Here is a 14,702-nt window from a genome sequence, read left to right as displayed (position 1 = left end):
TCACCTCTGGTAGTAATTCTTATTTTAGGAAAAACCCCCAATTTAAATTCTAGATAGTTAAGGGAGAGGCAGAAGTTTCTCTTGGGCCTGCAGTCTCTGTTGTCTTTAGGTCAAAATAATCCACATGCAAAAATGGTCCATTTGCAGGGTGCATGTTCTGAACCTCTTTATTACTGCTTTACACCAAATCATGTCAAACTTGTGGCTTAGAAACAAAATTAACTATCTTGTAGCTTCTGTGGGACGGAATTCTGGATGTGGCTTAGCTAGGGGCTCTGCTTCCTGGTCTCTCCCAAGGCTGCAATTCGGCTGTCAGCTGGGGCTCTGGTCTCCTTGCTGGACGGGGGAGATGTCTGCCCCACACCTGGCAGCATCAGCTGGTTCCTTGCCCTGGGGGCCTTTCCACAGGGCAGCTCACCACCTGGCTGACGGCTTCATCAGAGCAAGCGAGCAAGAAGGGCCAGAGAGAGTGCCAGCCGCGGGGGAAAGTCACAGGCTTTTATACCCAAATCCGGGAGGTGACATCAATCACTTTTGCCTCTCTCTGTTCGTTAGAAGCAAGTCACTCTGTGCAACCCTTACTCAGGGGCAAGGGGTTGGGGGGGGATTACATACGGTAAGAACACCAGATGTGGGTCATTGGGGACCATTTTAGAAATCTGTCTGCCATAGTGATAGAGAAATACAACAGTGTGTGTGCTTTATCTTTCAAGGAAAATAGTTTTGTGTAGTTCACGCTTGATTTTTTGGTTTATTGGTTTGTTTTGACCTCTGGACTTTAAATGGAGCCAGTTGATTTTTATGAAAAATTACTGCACCTCACTGTCTTTTCTTGTTTCTTTCTCTCTACGTGTTAATAAACATACCTTCAAGGGCCATCGCCCATCGATTGGATTAGAAGTTTCTTTCGGTTTTGAAATTTCTTGTTGCTTTTCAAACCAGAAATTACCTTTCAGATGCAGCCGTGCTCAGCAAAGTGCGCTTCATCCACTACAGAGACGTGTCTTTGCCGCCTCACTGAGCTGCTTTGTCTTCAGTGAACTGGGGCCCCTTACCTACGCCTTATCTCCGCCTTCATTACCCAGATGCTGCTTGATGTGCCTTTTGAAGCTGATACACTGACTTTTTATATTTTCATTTCAAAAAGAAAGGCTTTAGCCACGTGCAAACTGTACTGCAACGAAAACTCAGCTTAGCCAGAGACACAGAGATGGGGGCGTTCATCAAGCCCCAGTGAAATCAAAGGTTACACTCCCACAGGTACTTTCTTGGAAACCAAATGCTCATCACAAGTACAGAAGTAAAACAGAAGGGCATCGTTATGCATTTGTAATTATCATTTAGCAGAAATAGCAATGCATATTTGTCTCTATTTGTTTACCTGCTGAAGTTACAATAACCAGGAGACAATGTTGTTTGGAAACTGCCTAGAGAATCAAGCAGTAGAGAAAAGAGGATTTACTTCTGTGTGAGGAAAATGTTCATATTTGGGATGGTTTGAGCTGTCCTTGAAGGCAAAGGAAAAGATTCGTGAAACATATAATGAGAAATTTTTATCATCAAAGTAGCCATTGTTCACTGAAATCAGTTACGCTGTTTTCAATCATTTTAAGAGGGTATCACTTGCATAATTAAGCTAATAGTATAGACATCAGATAAACATAGGGGTCACATTGATTTTAAGTTAACGTAATCAGAAGCTAAAAAGGCATGTTGGTGATTTTCCTAAGTGGTGTTTTCTTGGCACTCACGGAATATCTGACCAATTAATGCTGTCATATGCATACACTCACCATTTATTCTCATTTGATTACAAATTTTACAGCTTTGTTGAAGCATAAAGGACACAAAAAATGGCACATTTTAAAGTGCACCTTTAGATGAGTCCTGACTCATACACATACCTGAAACCATCAGCACAATCAAAATAATGAACATTTACATCAACCCCGAAAGTTTCTTTGAATCCCTTGGATTCATCCCTTCATAGCTACCCTCAGCCCCTCCCTCCCACCATGGTGGCCTTTCTACTAGTAAGGATGTATCCCTTCTCTTCAGCTATTTACAGGTCTGCTAAATTTTCAAAATGTTAAATCTGCCTCCTAGTCTCCTCTTTTTTTCTTTTTTTTTAATTGAAGATCAGTTGAAATACAATATTATGTTAGCGTCAAGTGTACAACATAGTGAGCTGACATTTATATACATTAGAACTGACCTCCAGGGTAAGTCCCAGCAAGTTCCTATCCTCACCAACCTTTCCCTGATAAAGAGGAGGCGGCAGATGGTACCCAAACAACACGACACGTAATAGCATAGGGGGAGCTATGCTTTTAGGGGTGTCCTCTCTTCACTGTGAACTTGTGCCAAGCAAACAATTCCAAAAGGGACTCTGTGATCTCAATTTATGAAAAAGAGATTTCAGTTTCATTTTATTGGGACCTCCTGCCTGTCAAATTTCTTGATTCATTATTTTCCTTCCTCCACCCCACCTTTCTTTCTTTCTCTTTCCCTTTCTTCCTCTTTCCTTCCTTCCTTTTTCCTTCCTTCTTCCCTTCCTTCCTTCCTTCCTTCTTTGCTTCTTTCCTTCCTTCTGTCTCCCTCTTTCTTTCACCTCATTTTGTAACTGACAGTGGACACAGAGCAATTACTACTTGGGGGGATGGAGAAGATGCTCTTTGGAGAGGTGTGAAGGACTGACTAATACTCCTGTGACTTCCATGAGTTGGGGCTGCGCTGGTGAAGATGCCAGTGGGGATTGACCTAGAACCACTGCTGCCCTTAGCACTCCTCCCCAGGTAGGAACACCGTATGCAAGCACTTCTGTGTCTACAGCCTCCGTGAATCCAGAATGTAGGGAAAATATATTATTCCAGTGTTATCTTCTATTTTTAGAATTATTTTTTCTATGTAATTCCCCCCCCCCACTATATCCTCTGTTCCTCATCTAGTACATTCATTTTTTTGCTATTCCAAATCCATGAAGACTTGACCTTGATGTTTCTTTGGGTACCTCCCCCGGAGTGGTGCAGTGATTCTCAGGTCCAGTGAAGGAGCAAGATTTGGAGAGCCTCAGCACAGCCATTGTCCCAGCTTGGGTGGTGTTTCTAGAAGCACTGGCTGTGTGCTTCCATTCCTATCTTCAGCACGAGCCCCCTGGCAGGGCTGGGAGCCCCGCGATGGGGCATGCCCCCCACCTCCCGTGCTGCCTTGTCCCCCCAAGGTGCTGCCCCTCGCAGTGTCTGGAGCTCTCTTATCCCACTGCCCTCCTCCCCCTCAGCCTCAGCTCCCAGTTCACTGGGTGTGATCACTTCTGGGTGAGCTGAGGCTTTTACTACAGACCTGAGAGCCAGGCCCTTTGGGCAGCATCTGCCTCTCAGAGCTCAGCTTCTCCTTGAAATGAGGCAGGGCAGGCAGGAAATACAGGAAGGCTTTATGAGCAGTTTAATGTTTCAGCAAATTATCTTTCCATGCATGTTCAATGGCCCTGAAGAAAAATCCCTTCAGGCCCGGTGCAAGTTGCAAAATGATGGAAACAGAATTTCTAATCATGTGATAATCTGTGGGGAAGGAGCTGAGACAGCACCACAAGGAAGTCAGCAAAGGCAGCCGCGGAGAGGAGCAATCGGCCCCTTCTCTGGGGCATCTTCACCAGCAAACCCCCGACCTCTTGGAAGTCACCGCAAGCAGTATATCCTCAGGCTTCCATGAAGAGCATCTTTCAGATTCCCCCGAGGAGTAATTGCTTAGTGTTTCACGCCCAGCTAGACGATTATGTTAAAAAAAAAATTGTCAAGGCAGGCGGTAAAGACAATAAAATGAAGCGAATAGAATTTCTTTTACATATTTGTCTGAGTCTTCAAGGGCTTCATTTACAGTGGCTTCACAGTAAAGAGAGGATTGTTAGTGAGAGAGACACAACCTGGGACGCTCCTAAAAAGTATAGTATTGTCTTCACATAAATAGAAGACAGAGAGAAGACAGGACTCGTCAGTTCAGGTTCTCAGTGTGGCCTTCGTGCCTGAAACTGTGCCTGGCGCCTAGAAAGTGCACAAAAATTTGTGTTGAATGAATGAGTGATTGTTGGTGGGTTGGTTAACTTTGTACTGGTTTATGCTGTTTAGTCTTCTTAAAAACAATTTCCTTGTCCATAAGACACAGTATATTTTTCTGTATTTATACCCGAAATTTTTCCTGCATCTTTGTCATATCATTAAGTCTTTAATCCACCTTCCAACTTTATATACGTGGAATTAGTCCATATGTACTATTTTGTAACTATTTTCTATGACTTTAACACTATAGTTCAGGTTCGTATATTTTGGAATTTTATATAAATGGAATCTCACGATATTTTTTTTTGTATCTAGTGTATTTTGGTCCACATTATGTGGGATTTGCACACATTGTGGCATTTACCTGTGACTCATTCATTTTCACTTCTGTCTAGTATTCTGTTACATGGGAACAGCACAATTCATTTATCCATTCTACTACTGTTGAACACTGAGTGGTTTTCGGTTTGGTTGTTACCTATTGCTAATACTGCTGCTATGAACATTATTGTCCATGCCTTTTGCTGTGAACAGAACCCCTGCCAATAGCTGACTTCAGTCCTCTCTCCTTACTTGCTTGGCACCAGAGGGATGAAGTTAACACATGCTTGGGCTGATCAACACATAGGTGATTAAGGCCACCCTAAATTGCAACCCTCCAGGTCCACAAAAACTAAGTGATGAGCTGCACAAAGAAGGGGTTAGAATGTGTGGAGTCAGGGGCTCTGGGCCACATGTCCCATCAGCTGTAGAGCAATAAGTAGCCTTGGAGCGCTCTTGGCCACACTCTGAGTCAACACTGCAGCATCAACAGTCTGGGCCCATCGACATACGTCTGTGGGGTATCTCTCTGGAACGAGGGTGTTCTTTGTGGAAAGAAGTAAATCTCCTGTTTCTGATAGGAGGCTGGGATCTTGACTTTATCTTTTGATTCTGAGGGGCTGCAATGAACAAAGAAGGAAAGATTATCTTCTTTTCCCAGTTCTCATCTTCAGGATGTTATTCTCAATGGCTGGGTGGGTTCAAAGATGGATGGGCTGGCAGTGAGGCATCAGGAGTGAAAACTGCCCTTCTGAGCAACAGCTCAGCACACCTACCTCTGCCGAGACTGAGGAGCCCTGGGGGTCACCTGAGGAAGGAAGCGTGGGGAAGGCAGATGCTGGTGCCACTCTGTGTATCCAGGTCTCAGACTTAGTCTTTTTTCCCCAGATCTCAGCCGAAAAAAAAAAAAGAAAAGAAAAAGAAAAAGAAAAAGAAAGAGTTCTCCTCTAGATCACGCCATTAAAGCTTTTTCCTTTTATTTCCTACACTTCCCCAGATCCCCTGTTAGAAACCTGGCTCAGTCCTGACTGATTTGTCCAGCTCCCAGGGGGCTAGAAGACATTAGGAAAGGAATAAAAACTTACCTCTGATGCAGTCTCTCAGAACTGTGTGTTCTAAAGATCTTCAGCTTCACTCAGTTTCTGAAGGAGGGATTTTTCACAGTATGATTTTTGAGGAAATTCTCCAGGTCAGCAGCTAAACAATTAGCAATAGGGCGCTTTTAGGTTGCCAGGTCAATATCATCATCCTGCCCCAATGATCAGAAGGGAAGACGTGGGACAAGAGTGAAACTCAAATGTTGTTTAGTGGTTTGGAGACTGGGATGGCTAATTCCAGGTGTTAATTTGGTTCGGCTGTGGTATCTACATGTTTGGTCAAGCACCAGTCTAGATGTTACCACGGAGGTATTTTTTTAGAGGTGATTAACCTTTAAATCAGCCAACTTTGTGTCAAGCATATTACTCTCCATAATGTGGATGGGCCTCATTCAATCAGTTGAAGGCACCAAGAGAGAAAGACGAAGGTCCCCCAAGGAGGAGGGAATTCTGCCAGCAGCCAGCCTTTGGAGTGGAGATTGTCTCCAGCCTGCGAGCCCCTCCTCTGCAGATTTTGGACTTGTCCACCTCTACAATCACATGAGCCAATTCCTTCAGATAAATCTCTCTGTAGGCTTACCTTATCGGTTCTGTTTCTCTGGTGAGCACTGATACGTAGCCCAAATTAACAAGGCTCTGAGATAACAGTGGTGCTCAGTCTGCTCTCTGCCCCTTCTTCATGGTCAGTTTGACGAAGAGTGGGCAGGAGAGTGGGTACAAATATGATAGAAGGGTTTGGGAGTACGAGAAGTGGGGTCAGGAAGAGGGGTATGAGAAAGATGCCCACAATGGGGAGTGGTTTTTGTTCACTGGCTGTATTAGCCTATGGAGCACCAGCGCTAGAAGAACTGGGATGCACTTTCCGTCTCCTGAGCCTCCATCCTTACCCCCACACATTCTCCCAGTTTTTCTCTCCTCTTGTTGGGTGACAGGGGTAGTCTGACCATCCTCACCCTGACTCAAGTGGAAATATCTCTGCCTCACACTCCTGTTAAATGTCTTTTCTAAAGCAACAGCCACGTACCTGCCAAACATTGTGCCATGCCCTGACTTGCAGAGAACTCTTTAACCAAAAAGTCCTGGAGAGAGGTCCCATGGAGCCTGGCCCACTGTGCTGGCGGCTTGTTCACTCGTGCTATGATGCTGCTGAGAAGGCTCGATGGGTCCCTGTGTCCAGGTCCAAAACCCACATGTGCTAGGAAGTGAATGCCTCCACTGGGACTCCAGATTTAAGGGCCAGTGTGATGCCGCTGGCTTGGGAAGGTGGATGTCTGGCTTTTACACTCAAGACCGCCCAGCCCCTAACGCATTCCACATATTTTAGTCAATGGAAGTCCTATTTTCAGAAAACCTGCGGCAGCGGATGAGACAAAGGAACTTCACAGCAACAAGACACAAGGGATCAGTGAACTATGGCCATTTACCACTTTTTTTTTGTCAATAAAGTTTTATTGGAAAACGTGATCGCTGATCGCATAGTTTCCACGGCTGCTCTGCCCTATCATCACAGAATCGAGTAGCTGCGGCAAAGATCACATGTGGTCCACAAAGCCTAAACTATTTTCTATCTGGCTCCTTACAGAAAATGTTTGCTGACCCGTGAATCATGTGCACCTCTCATTCCTAAAGAAGGCAAGGACCGCCGGTGATTCATCTTCCTCCTGACCCTCTCATCTGTGTTCATCTTGGTGCCGCGTCTGAGTTTAAGCCAGGGCCCACGGAACATTGCTGTGTCAGCAGTGACATCACACAGGGTTCCTGGAACCCTCGGTGCCCACTCAGAACCCAACTGGAGGCTGTCGTTCTAAGAGTTTCCTGCGGAAAAATGACTTTAGCTAGCAGCTCACGACAAATGAGAACCACTGAAGGAGAAATGGGGATGTTGCCTAGAGCCAAAAGAAGTGGCAGGGCATCACTAACGCCTTCCTCCCGAGCTCAAGCTCACCCTGGCAGGGTGAAGTGTCAATTCAAGAGGAACAGACCTACTTCAAAGTCCCGTGGTGAGACTGGGGGGACATCTTTCTCCCGTGAAGGGAACTGGGCATGCAGTCTGGTTTCCCCAGGAAGGGAGAATGAGACCAAGAGAAGAAAAACACACAGTGATGTCTGAACTATCCAATGGTGTTCCCACCCCAGAGGAGTAAATGAACACACAAATGAAGCAAAAGAGGGAAAGAAGAAAGCATAAATCTGGGAAAACACGAATACATGAATCTTACCTTGAGTTTTAAGATCTGTCAGCCACGGGCAGTGACGCACTTCCTGATTACTCAGAGCTGCAGTCTCTGTACAGTGACTGATGGCAGCTTCAAAGATATCTCAGGAGAGGACGCCTCCCTTTCCGCTGGGACAGCTGTGGGTTTTATTTGTATTATGAGCAGCTTTGGGCAGATGGATGGGGGCAGAAGGAAGAAGACAGGGGACAGAAGAGGGTGGGAGGAGGGTTAGGGGGTCCAAAGTGTGTCCCAGAAGAGGAGTTGGTGTTTAACAAGAGGAACTTGGAGAAACAGAAAAGAGAAACACAGCAGGAGATTCTGGAAGCAGAGTGGATGACCAGGGTCTGGCAGAGGATGGATGCCAGCAGGAGTGACTGTGCAGCCTCAGCTCTGCTGTTCCTGGGCCCTGTCTGGTTCTGCAGCACACGTGGGCCAGAGACCTGCATCTCTCCAGGAGAGCTGACCCCATCTTGAATCCTGGGCCCATCAAAGATGCTCAAAGGCTGGTGATTTGGGGAACACTGGAAACCAACGAGCAAAGGAGAAGACCTCCAGGACCCCTTTCACCCTGAGGCAGGGGAACCCGCGGAGGAGGCAGAGGTAGAGGGCCTCTGAGACAATGCCTGGAAGGAAGAAAGAAACAGGGAAGAGCCAGAGCAGGTGGGGCTGGAGCAGGGAGCCCCATGCTGGCCCTGCTGATCCTCACTGTGTCCTGGGCCTAGGGAGCTGCCAGTACCTAGTGCTCAGCTTTCCAGGGGCTTGGGAATCTGTAGAAATTTAAAAGTAAACTGAAAACACAAATTGCAAAATATGAAACAATTTATTGAAAAACAAAATGAAAAGATAACAAAAAACCATCCTTTCCTGCGGGGATATGTGTGTGTAATAAAATCTGCCTTATTCAAAGGACATGAGGGTCTGCATTTATTAATTAAAACAAATTTATTGGTTGTTCTTTATTTCCTCCATCCTTTATAACTTTTGTCTTTCATACACTGATTCTGAAAAAATGTATTGAAAATCTACAAATTATGCTTTTGCCATTCTCCATAGATTTATCTGAATTGGATATTAACTTATCTTTAAATTAACATTTCTTGTATTAAAATTATATATACAGACGTCCATATATACACATAAATTACACTATCATTTTCAATGCTTTTAAACTTTATATCTCATATAATTTTTATAGTCTATAATTTACTTTAAAAACAAGCTATAATTGCTATATACAGTAGTGAATATAAAAAATAATGAATGAATTGGTGAATATGATAGAGTCAAGAAGATACCCCACCACAGCCCATATTTAATAACATGCAAAGGAAATAAGGACGTTTTCAGTAAGATTTCAAGCAAGCAGGAGAAGACCTGATATGGTTAAAGTGAAAAGATAAACATTTAAAAATGCAGAGAATGTTTATTAAGCAGAAGTGGTTCCTTATCAAAGGAAAATAGGCAGAAATATTAAAATACTAAAATGATACAGTTCCCAAAATACTCCATAAAACTAAAATCTGCATACAGAGGCATAAATCCAGAACATTCTCTGAAAGCTGCATGGCAACAATTCATGGGACGATTAAGTTGATCTTTTCATGGATTTCCTTTCCAACTGCTCTTTGAACAGCCCTTGTGTACACACAGCAGAAACTCAATCTCATCAGTTGTCTCAGCTTTTATGAAACTGAGTTGTACTTTTATAATTATGAGAAGAAAAGTATATTTAAATATCTTTCAGTAATATATATATAAAAAATTATTAGTATAATTATATGTTACAATCATAAGAAGCAGATATTGGAGGGAATTTGCAGCCAAATACTGGGTTTTTAATCCCATGTTACTGTTACGGAGAAACAGCTGGGCTGTGTCTTTGTCCAATATAAAAATTACGTAATGCTGAGCATTCCTATGGAAAATTTTAATTTGGAACCTTATTTCTGTTAGTATTCAAGACTCAGAGAAACTGTGAGAAGGGACCACTGATGGCCATTACTAATGGTGTAAGCTGCTCACCTTTTCCCCCTTTTAGAAACTTTCCACTGTTTCCCCCTCAACTTCTTCATGTCCTGTCAGAGCACACTCAGAGGTTCAACATTTTAAACTTTAAGCACTGAATCCACATATACAATTCTGATATTATAAGTTCATCATTTTAATGACAGTGCTTACAATATACAGTCTATTTTTTTTCCTATTCTCACCATGTGCTCAAAGCCTATTTGATTAAAAAAAAAATTTTCCCCACTGTAATCACTGAGAAACTTACATTAGGGGGAATAAGCCGTGAGAAAATCATATCTGGGAATAAAGAACCCAAGGCATAAATGTTTCTCCAGAATAAAACAAGACATTTTGGTCACAGATTTAGGAAAGATACGGGAGTGACCCTCACGTCATTGTGTGTAAAAAGAAAACACACTTATGGGCAGATTTGCTGTAGGTAAGTTCCTGCAGGCATAGTTTTGAATTGCACAAGGGGTATGTCAAAGAGAGAGGAAGGTAATTTTGGTAAGTGCCTTGAAGTTTAGAAGAATCTTTTCTGAGTGGAACTTTCACTTAGTCACGATTTAACAGCAAAATGAAGAACCAACAACATGACACGTGATCAGAGTCTGTAGATGCCTCCTTTCGAAAGCCAGCCCGCTGCATCCTCTGCTGGGCCTTCCCTCGCTGGGCTGGGCTTCCTCCCGTGTCACTTGGTTGCCCACCAAACAGGATCAAGTCTGTGTCACTGACAAGCCCCAACAGTAAACCTTCATTAACTTGTTTACAGCAGAGCGTGGCATCATTTTGAATAGGACACTGGTGAAGCCTGCCCTGCTACTGTCGTATGGGTGAGATCATCCTTCCTTACCCCGTCTGAGCCATCTGTTACACATCAGGGACGACTTACATTCCCTCTGCCAGCAAAATCTTGGGAGTTCCAGAAGCCAACTTTGTTCCAGGCCTGTTATGGACCAAGTGTTTGTGTCCCTCCCAAATTCCTATGTTGAAACCCTACCCCTGCCCCAGTGGTAGGAGGGGGTGGTGCCTTTGGCAGAGGACTAAGATTAGGGGAAGTCATGAGGGTGGGGCCCTCACAAATGGGATGCCCAAATGGAATTCCTACTGCCATGATAACACCTAAAACCCAGAACTACCTAATACGTGAATGGGCAAGTGAATAGTTAAATTGCGATCCATGTGATGCTAAGATACATGAATATTCAGCAGTGGAAGTGAAGAAGTTATGCACATGGATGCATATCACAGATGCTAATTAAGAAGTACAAACTAACTTTTCCTCCCTGCTCACCCCGCCCTCATCTTCTAGCCTTGTCCCTTCCGAGAAGCTCCTGGTGGCTGAGACCCAGGCTGGCTATTTTCTGTGAAGCCAGACATGCTGTTGGGACAGAGAGGAGGGACTGTTTTTGTAGGGCCTTATCTTCATCCATTCAGGCTGCTCTAACAAAAACACCATAGACCAAGTGACTTAAAAAACAGAAATTTACTTCTCACACTTCTGGAAGCTGGGAGTCCAGGATCAGGGGATGAGCATCCCATTTATGTATAGCACAGGCTAATTTTCAATCTTCTGTTTCAGCGACAGGGACGTGCCATTCTTTAATGGGTGGCAGAGTTACTGTAGCTTTCTCTGCAGTTCTAGAACCATTATTTCGGGGGATCAGCTCTTTCGTTTTAAGCAGGAGAAAGTTCACCCCAGTGGCTGTGGCAGCAGCCAGGAGCACTTCCACCACCCTGGTGTTCTCTGAAGGCTCCTTGTTCCCCGGGGCTTCCAGAGACTTACACATTTTGGGAAGACTGTTGACGCTGCCTGGGGAACCCTTATGTAGGTCATTCTCACTCTTCTATCTCCCTGACTGCCCTACCTGACTAAAGGACACTGAAACTTAGTCACAAGGCTAGTGTGAGATTGAATGAAATAATGGAGGTTAACGTCCCTGCTGGGCTGCTAGCTCACTAAAGTGACGTTCCTTTGGTTTATTTTTTTTTTAGAATCCTTTCCATTTTTGAAGTTGATGTATAGTTGCAGTACAATATTATGTGTTACAGGCATACAGTATAATGATTCACAGTTTCTAAAGGTTATACGTCATTTATAGTTACTTATAAAATGTTGGCTATATTCCCCGTGTAAAGTGACATTCCTTTGGAATTTGGAGCTAGAGGGCGCCCTGTTCCTGGAAAAATGCAAGAAGTGCCAAGGCAGCCCATGCGAGCAATGCCCGTAGGAGTAACTGGCACTTATTGGGCACTTAATCTCGTGCCAGGCACTATTCTTACTGGTTCATTCATGCACTCTACAAGTAGTTAGTAAGCACCCACTGTGTGCTAGAAATTAGTTTAGGAGTTGAAGACAGAACAGACAACTGGACACTCAAAGTCCCTGTCCTCGTGGCCCTCACAGTCTGCTGCAAGAGACGAACACATCAGGAGTGATGAGCACGGTGAGAAAAAGAAAGCCGTGTGATAAGGCAGAGAGGGGCCGGTGGTGCTATTTTAAGGTAGGGGTCCAGGGTGTCAGAGCATACAGGAAGCAACACAGTGAAGTGTGCAGAAATCAGGATCTACAACACAGAACAGCAAGAGCGTGAGATAGCAACGTGCCCACTGAGCTGGAGGACTATTGGCGGCAGCAGGTGGCCAAGGAGGAGCAAGCCAGGGCCAGGGAGGGAGGAGAGAAACGAGGCAGGGGAGGTAGTCAGGGGCCAGGTATGTAGGACTTTTTAGCCACGGTTAGGGCAATGGATTCTGTTATAAATGTGATGGGAGACCGTTGGAAGGTTGAGAGCAGAGTCCCATTATGTGGCTTTTAATTCGATAGTGTCCCTCCAGCTGCGGGGGCGGGGCTATGGGTGGGAGGGGCGAGGGCAGGGGAAGGGAACAGCACGATCCTGGGACACAGCACTGGGGGCTTGGAGTAGGGGCTACGGATGTCATAGGAGAGGTGAGAAGAGGGCTTATTACTGATTGATTGGATGTGGGATGTCAGCAAAAGACAGGAAGCAAAGAAAACAAAAGGAAATGGCAGCATATCCAAAATAAAAACTGGGAATTAAGGCCAAGACATATTTTGGACAAAACTCACTTGCAGGTTTTCTTTAAAGGATTCCTAAGATGGAACTGTAGTATCAGTTCCCCATGAAGTAAATGTAAAATGTAGACTATTACAAACATCCTAAGACTTTGTGATGGTGTTTTCAGGAGAATTTGCCAAGTTAAACTTAACTCCTGGGCTGAGGCTTGGAGTCTGTGCTGGCCGGGGGCCTTAGGACGCCATTAGTGTGACCGCTCAGCGGCAAAGTTAATTACGAGGTTTATTACAGACCAGAGGGATGCTGGGGGTGGGGGTGTGTGGAGGTGGGCAGAGGGAGGACTGACACCTGGCAAAGGTGTCGTCAGCCGGAGAAGCTGGGTGAACGGCAGTGTCACTACCAGATAAGGGGACCGATTGGGGTAGGGCAGGTCTGGAAGGTGGGGGATCAAGGGTTCTGTTTTGACTGTGATGAAACTAAGATGTTTCTTAGACCTAAGTGACGATGTTATGTCAGCAGTTGGAGACAAGAAACTGGAGTTTAATACATATATTTTTCATATATTAACTACTTAATCCACTTAACAAACTGTGGTACTTAATCCTATTATACCCATCTTCCAGACGAGAACACCAAGGCACAGAGAGGTTAAGTAAATTGGAACTCTTCGTGTCAGTCATCTCTCAGGGCAGGAGCACATGATTCAAAAACCGTGCAGGTAGAAGAGAGAGGTTGTCCCCATCGAGTCATTGGAGACTTTGGTTGGATCAGAGAAGTGATTATGGGGATCCAGCCCCTGGGGAAGTAAGGCACAAGTGAGACTTGAATTCAGACTCCTCACCTCACAGCCTGCTTCATTACTCCTCGTTGCCACCTCGCCCACCACCGATCTTCACTACTTCTCTCACGGCTTCCTCCATCACAGGTCCTCATGGCCCAGGAGAAGTGGAAACAGCTGTGGCATCTTCCCTGTGGCCAAAGACCCCTACAATGAGAAGGGTTTCCCAGGATCTAGGAGCCCAAAGAGCATCGTTCCCCTCTGAGCTGTCTTGGAAGAAGCAGTAAGCTCATGAGTAAGAGACGGAGTCTTCCTCAAGATCTCAGTCTTTTCCTTATTTAGGAAGACGTTCAAACCTGCTCAGGATTTGAAAGGAAAATGCTTCCACCAGCATCTTCCAGACTCCTGTGCAGGTCTGTGGCACTAAAATCACAGGAGCAAATAGTAGAAGGAATACGTCTCCCATCCTGCCCAAGTTCTAAAGCCGCCTTTTGTGTTTCCTATAAATGTATTCACTCTATTCATTGGACAGCCATGGAAACCGATAGCAGGGGCATTTTTATTAAGACTCAGAAAGCTTAATTACATTTTGGCGGCTTTTCTCTATGCCCCAGAAGCAAAAACTCTGTCCTCCCGCCTTTGCCCCTCAGGTCTGCGTATGAGGTGTGTCTTTATATAACATCCCAGCAGCTAAGAAAGGAGAAATTGTCCACTTCCTAATGCCCGATGGGCTCTTCTGCTCTTTGTGTGAACTCCTTCTGACAACAGACTTGTCCACAGATCAATATCTCCCTTTGAATTTGCAAACGATAAGGAAGGAGACCTGCGAGATGTAATTCCTGAATAAAATGTGGAGAGGAGCCTCCTTCAAGCTAGAGGGATGCTAGGAGTGAAGCGGGCAGAGGGAAGCAGGGATGTTGGCAGCACGGTGGAGGGACCAGTGCAGAGCTGCAGTCTTCCAGAGAAGGTGGTAAACAGAGACCAAGGCGGTCCAGCCCAGGTCCAGCTCAGGCCACACCGCGTGCTAGGACCTGAAGGACACCCAGGATGGGGAACGGGACAGGGAGCTGGCCCAGAAATGGTGGAATGTCAGAGCTGGGCCATTTTACTACATTTGTATGAAAGGAACAAGGGAGAAAGGGAAGAGAGGGCTACCCATGAGAACAGGGCCAGCAGGAAGAATATTAAAACAC

The 14,702-nt window shown here is 45.0% G+C and overlaps 1 long non-coding RNA gene across 1 annotated transcript; it reads right to left on the bottom strand.

The window, feature by feature from the left end:
• Window positions 1-4,366: 4,366 nt before the first annotated feature.
• Window positions 4,367-7,172, bottom strand: LOC140689843 (uncharacterized). The gene is made up of 4 exons (XR_012064981.1): window positions 7,068-7,172; window positions 5,459-5,570; window positions 5,150-5,263; window positions 4,367-4,993 (listed from the first exon to the last, which is right to left on the bottom strand). It is a non-coding gene; the product is annotated as an uncharacterized lncRNA (long non-coding RNA).
• Window positions 7,173-14,702: the final 7,530 nt, after the last annotated feature.

Source organism: Vicugna pacos, chromosome 27 (assembly GCF_048564905.1).
Source record: "Vicugna pacos chromosome 27, VicPac4, whole genome shotgun sequence".
Classification (NCBI taxonomy): domain Eukaryota; kingdom Metazoa; phylum Chordata; class Mammalia; order Artiodactyla; family Camelidae; genus Vicugna; species Vicugna pacos.
The sequence above is the reverse complement of the archived record's forward strand: the minus strand, read 5'-3'. Positions and strand labels throughout refer to the sequence as shown.